The sequence below is a fragment of the Pinus tabuliformis genome, chromosome X (assembly GCF_031772625.1).
Source record: "Pinus tabuliformis cultivar Carrire ecotype Pingquan chromosome X, CPIR1, whole genome shotgun sequence".
NCBI classification, from domain to species: Eukaryota; Viridiplantae; Streptophyta; class Pinopsida; order Pinales; family Pinaceae; genus Pinus; species Pinus tabuliformis.
In genome coordinates, this window is record NC_142308.1 from 1,040,880,795 (window position 1) to 1,040,887,897 (window position 7,103).

The 7,103-nt window shown below is 37.1% G+C and overlaps 1 pseudogene; it reads right to left on the reverse strand.

Annotated features, from left to right (window-relative positions):
- Positions 1 to 3,398: 3,398 nt before the first annotated feature.
- On the reverse strand, positions 3,399 to 5,122 carry LOC149143341 (tyrosine--tRNA ligase, chloroplastic/mitochondrial pseudogene; annotated as a pseudogene).
- Between the last annotated feature and the right edge of the window lie 1,981 nt (positions 5,123 to 7,103).

The following is a 7,103-nucleotide window of genomic DNA, read 5'->3' on the forward strand; positions in this document are numbered from 1 at the left end:
TCGACTAAAATCTTTGATCATCACTTTGGCTGTGGGAAATAGGAATTTTATTTTTAATCCATCTCTTATTTGTTTATGATTGTAGATTGTGTGCAGTGTCAAATTTCCTTTGTCAAAATATCTCTATCGGTGATAATGACCTTGACAAGGACCATTTCTAGACGTGTTGTTCAGTCGCCTGCTACAGAGGAAGTAAATCAGTTCAATGTTAAATGTGTGCCCTTCTAAATGAAATTAAGACCTGCCCTTCAAATTTGATCACTAGGTGCCTCTCCTCTGTTCAACTGACATAGTGGGGGTTTCCTAGTACTTTGAGATAATAGGGACTCTCGCACGATAAGGTGATGAAGATGCAGGCTCCCTTTAGTTGAATATCAGGACGTCAATGACGGCAGTGAGCTTATGGGGTTTCTATGGTATAGAAATTGGTTCAGATGTTGGCAGTTTTACCAGAACATTGCAAACCAAAACCACCCAAACAAAAAACCAAATGTATTTCCTACCGCAAACTTGTTGGCGAATCTATGGCACCCGAAGTTTTTAACAAAGATTGAGGCATGTTGGTCTGTGAGGAGTAGAGTAAGGGAAAGCGTGTGAGAAGAAAAATAGTGAAAGGGGCCAGCACCAAGTCTAAAGACTGGGTCTCTGTGTGCAAGAAGTAATAAGCCGAAGTTCCTAAATTTGTGTGCATCACGTTGATAAAGATAAAGCGACACCTGTTCTGTTGAGGACGACGAATCTTTAACAATGTCGTGAGGAGACCTCATAAAAGACTACATATTGACATAACAAGGAATCGAAAGGACCTGTGCTTGTAGAATAAAGGTAAAGAAAAAGTATACACGTCTGTAAATGTAATTTTTTTTGGATAACATGTTCATATGCTCTGCCCTGTAATGTATGGTTGTCACATTTGGTGATGCCCAAATAACCAGCGGTCGGTAGCTTTGTCAACTGCACAAAAGATGAACTTCTTGAATCTTCACTATCTTCTTTTTGGCTCTAGATCCAGCAACACTGTGTGGACCATTAACTCTTCTCCAAATTGATGGTGTGCATGTTTCAGATACTCAAACAAAATATCCGCCCAAACTCACTTCAACATTTCCTTTGCTAGTTTTGGCCCTATTTCCCACGTACAAATGAAGAAGATCCCCTACTTCTGGGATCTACTAGTCTGAAAAAAGCCAAAGCAATAGACACGCCATCAAAGTATTTAAAACACCCACAGGTCAGATTATTTGACATGAATAAAGACAAATAAATTATTTTTTTCCTGAATGTAAACCTGGGGCTGGAGAACAAAATCCTGACAATGATGGGAATTAAGGAAGATACTCTTCCTACTGTTTACTCTTCAGTAGCAAATGGAAGACATGCTGCAAAAAATGGAAAGATGTTTTTGATAATATAAGAAAGAGGGTAGAAGTATGAACAAACAATTCCCTCTCCCTAGTAGGTAGAACTCTCCTCATTCAACCTGACATGTAAGGCATTCCGATTTATCAAAGCTCCAGCATTCTGGCACCACAGAGAGTGATCAATGAAATAGAAGGCATCCTTCAACAATTCTCGTGATAAGGAACATCCAACGAGAAAAAATTGCACCTTTTAAATTAGAGATCGGTATCAAGCCCCATTTGAGTTGGAGGTGCAGGGATAAGAAAATTGGAGAAAATGAAGAAAGCCCTTTGTGCAAAAGTGTATTGAAGTGGCAAGTTGCAGCGCTTGCAAAGTCGACAACTCACGTTCAAAAACTCACATTCTCACCCTGTATTCTAGAATTCAATTAAAAAGAAAGTGTATTGGAGGCTATTAGTGGAAGGTGAGAAGCTTTGGATCGGAATCTTAAAAATTAATCTAGGTAACAAAATCCTAACATCATTAGAAGGCCAATCCACTCTCCCTAAAGGGGCTCATCGATATAACATTATGAGCAGCAAACATTTAGTTGACATTGGACAATCATGTGTTTTGGGGTGTAAACAATGGGAAGAAGATAAAATTATGGGATGATGCATTGACATCAATACAGGGTCTACTCTGAGTTACCTTAGAAATGAAGAAATGTGGTTGAATTTATGCAACAGATTACAAGAAATGAAGAAATGTGGTTGAATTTATGCAACAGATTACAAGAATTTAGTAAAGTTACTCTGTATCTTGGTGAAAGTAAATTTGGTTTCAGTTTTCAGTTGCTTAGTTTTCAGTAATTCACTAAGTAGTTGCAGTGTTATTTAACATACCACTATGAACATCCTCATTGGCATAAAGATCATGGTATAGTAACTTTGGTTTCAGTTTTCAGCTGCCTAGTTTTCAGTAATTCACCAAGTAATTGCAGTGTTATTTAACATACCATTGTGAACACCCTCATTGGCATAAAGATCATGGTATAGTAAATTTGGTTTCAGTTTTCAGTTGCCTAGTTTTCAGTAATTCACTAAGTAGTTGCAGTGTTATTTAACATACCACTGTGAAGTAAATTTGGTTTCAGTTTTCAGTTCCCTAGTTTTCAGTAATCCATTAAGTAGTTGCAGTGTTATTTAACATACCACTGTGAACACGCTCATTGGCATAAACATCATGGCATAGTGGGACTTATATCCCTCATTGGCATAAAGATCATGGCATAGTGGGACTTATATGTGTTCATATCAAGGCTTCACCTCTTCATTAGTTGTTATTAGATTATAATTATATATGTCTTCATATCAAGGCTTCACCTCTTCATCAGTTGTTATTAGATTATAATTACAATTATTCTAGGTCTTTGCCCATTTACATTTACATGCCCATACAAAGGGATCACTAACATAATTAATTATAATAGCAACATCAATGGGAGTTAAGTGCTGGGGATTATATTCCCATACAAGAATCAATAACGTAATTAATTACAATTACAATGTCAACGTGGGTTAAGAGTTGGGGAACGGGATATTACAATGTCAATGTGGGTTAAGAGCTGGGGACCAGGATATTACAGTGCTCACTGAGGAACCAGTCAATCAGGTCTATTGCCTATATATGAAAATGACCTTTTCACTTTATGAAAGATATACCTACGCCTTAAAATATTAAGAAATGTATAAATTTACTGTAACTGTTTCTATTGCCCAAAATCTTATGAGAATACCTCGAGTGAACATACATGTCAAACTGCATCTATGAATCTAAGAAAATTGTGCCAAGCTAGAACAATTCACCTACAGATGTCTATTTGAAATCAGTTAAGTGTGTATCATGAACATTGACAACTTGACTACATCAGTCGTTTGAAGCAAAGACACACATAACTGAAACAATCTCAAGCCTACTATCATGGTTCATTGAAAACAAATTTTAGGTAATTTATCCATTCAAACAATCAATGTCCTGAAAGCCATCCGCATGAATTAAGCTATCGTTACAACCAACTTGTTCTTTTTCCCTGCTGATAGAAACAACAATTTATCATCGAAAATATCAGTTGCTTCAATAATTTTCCCCTCGTTGTCTACTCTTTGGTTATTCATGTAGAGACCTCCTTGTCTTAATGAGACGCTTCACTGTTGCTTTAGTTGGCAGCAACCCGACTTTCACAGATAAATCCACTAGAGATGAACTCAACACCTCATTATACGACAACAAGGAGGATGGTACTTCATTTGCAATGGCATCAATAGTTTTCCATTCTAAGTGAGTCTTTGAACCATGAGCCGAAGCCTATGTTGCCCTCAAGGCCTCCAATCCTTCTTCACCATGAACGAAACAATTCACTTCTTCAGCAAGTTTGCTTGGAATAGAATTGGGGACGTACACAAGCTTTCGCATGCCTTCTTCAAGCTCAGAAAATTTTTCCAGGATCAAGAAAGCAAGCTTTTTCAAAAATACTATCACGTTTGCATCAGAGATCCCAATAAAATGTTGGTAAAACTTGTAAGGGGAAAGCATGGAAGTAGAGAGCCAAATCGCCCCATCTTCTAACTTCCCAAACTTGGTCCCATCACTTCTCAAAATAAGTGGAAATGTCAACCCATAAGTCCCTTCTTGCTGAAGAACCCTCCCAATCAATTCAGTCCCTGCAGTTATATTCCCCCACTGATCACTTCCCCAATCTGAACCAAACCATTCTCATTCTTAAATAGGTGAAGAAAATCATAACCATGCAGCAATTGATATGAAAAATCAGTGAAGCTCATCCCCTCCTCTGACTGCAGCCTCTTGTTCACACTCTCCTTGGCAATCACGGTGCCCACTCTTGCATGCTTCCCGATATCTCTGAGAAAATCCAGCAGCTTGAATTATTTCCACCAATCATAATGATTTATCACTATAGCATAAGAATGACGAAATCCTAAATTTCCATCATGGATATCATTCGTCTGCCCTAATAAAAATAAAATATAAAAATTCTTGAAATAACTCGATTTAAAAGCCATGATCACAAGACTCTGTTAGTAATTGATTTAAACACTATCAACAATAAAAATGAACTCGCACACAAGCAAAGCAGTAAACATACCATTATAAATAAATTACAGATACATGTACCCTCATTTTTGTTACTACACATTCATTGCATGGAGGAATACAGACACAATGTAGCAAAGAAAAAGCATTTGAAAATATCATTCTGGACTATACAACTAATTGGTTTGTGGGTATCGATCTGCAAACCTTCACCGCGGTCATCTGCACGGAGGGCTATACAGACATATTTGACTACCCCAATCATAGAAAGAGTCCAAAACATGAGGCTGAGAATACCCAAATAATCTTCCTCATCTAGAGATTTCAAGTTCATAGACGGGTACACGTACAGTGGAGAAGTGACCAGACCCCCAAACGCCACTCCCAGCGTTTGATAAGCTAAAACAACCGTTCTCCATATGCCCACACTCTCCCCTTCCTGTAAGGAATCAGGCAGTTTCAGACATACATATATTGCCTCCCTCGTTATCGCAGACACCATAAATTTAATGCACTGAGGGTTGTAGTTATGGCTTACCTGGACTTTAATCGAGTCTGCAACACCTGATATATGACCACTGGACATAAATGTTTTGGCATTCATAAATCGTCCTTCTGCACCTTTCTCTTCGTTGCAGTCTTTCCCATTTCTGTTGGCAATTTGCATCTCACCGAGGATTTCATCATTTCTATGCGCGGTGGAAAAAAAGAGAACGTTACGCGCTCTGGTAGGAAGCAGAACGCTACGCGAGACGGCCGCTCTGGTAGGAAGCAGAACGCTACGCGAGCTACGCGGCCGTCATGCAGGGAAGAAACAAAGACACGTTTCGTGTGGTGTGTTGGAAAAAAAAACGTTTTAAACTAAAAAACATATTAAATCAACGGCTGAAAACACCTCAATCGTCTAACACATAATCAATGGCTCAGGATCGCACACGTCACATTTTAGGAATGTCTTTCCCAGAGGGAACGCCTTACGGCGTAATGAATAACTTGCTTTTGAATCCCAAAACTGATATCTAATATATTAAATTTGTTTATATATTAAAAATATAATTTAATAATTAAAAAAACAAAAATACAAACCTAAAACAACAATCAAACTACATTGAAATAATAAACAAAATTATAAAAAAAATAAATATACTTAGAAATGGCCATTATTTGACAAAGGCAGCGCTTCCATTTTTAAACTATGTACACAGCTAAAAGACGAAAGCTCTACTGTTACACACTCGGCATCTCAACTAATATACTTCGTTTATCGATAAATAGATTTGGTGTTTTAATCCCCGCAAGATATAAATTTGAGTCCAGCGTACCAGATTCATTGAATGCTGCCAGCTTTTTGAGACCTCACTCACTCACATTTTAACTCAACACGGTTTTTACTGTTCAGATTTCGAAAGTTGCTAAAATTACCAACAGGATCAGGACGAAAGGACCGTTCGAAATAAAGCACGGGGCAACTCTTGTCATATTTCAAAAAGCTTTTGGTGATCCTGTGTTTACCGAAAATAAGCAGTATACTGGTATACAAATCTGTATATATGAAAAATATATTAATATCAACGTGACCCTCACTTCAAAGAAAGTTGCTTGGAAAGAGGTTTAGCATAAACTTCAGTGTATACTGATTTTTAATTTGAATTTTCATGATACATTTCATGCAGAGAACCTCGCCCATAAATGAAAAATTAATGAAGGCATGCTCGTTTATAAATTTGCTACAATGGCAGAGCTAATACTACGGTCACATTCATTGTTTCTTATACTGTGAACTCAATCAAAAGCAAATAGCTAGCATCCGTAAATTTTTCCATTAGTTGTATTCATCAACTCAAAGTCATTATTACTCCAACAACCAAAAATTTCCAATGTGTTTGTTAAATATTTCAATTTTTGTAATGATTTATATGATGTCTTTTAACGAATTTTTTTTTAATATTTACACCTTTTTAATAATTTATATGATGTCTTTTAATTAAATTTTTTTAATATTTACATTAAAAAATTTCTTTTATTTTTTTTAAATCAAACACATTTTGTATGTGTTATTACCTTGCTGGAACCGGAAATAATAAATGTATAAACTAGTAAATATTAATTACCCACATAAACCGACATGCCTACCAAGCAAAGCTACGGGATAAGAGAAGGATCCTATTTAACTAAAACGATAAATATATTTTAAAGTATAATTATTGGATACCTGAAAAGCCAGAATGATTAATTATCATGGAAAATAACAGAAATTATTCAATGGCTTACATATAGTCTCAACAATATTGTCTCAGTCATTGACACTGATTATAGACACAACGCGTATCTCACTGCCGTAATATTCCATGGATACATTTGAATTTATTAGCAACTCCAACATACCTTAAAAGCAAAAAGCCATTTAATATGCGGTTAAAATTATTTTAGATTTCGACTCTTCGCGGGCTAGCTCTCTCCGCCTGCGGCAGGCCGTCTTACCTCTCGGCCCCCAGCGCCCTTCAGATGGTGCTTCGCTCTGCCACTCCAATGGAAGGCATTGGGGACCTTGATCCTCCATCAACACCACCGGAGGTGATTGCATTCCGAGCTATGATAGCTTCAGGCCCAAAGCGCCCCCTTCGGTTTCTCAGCAGAAATTCGTTAAA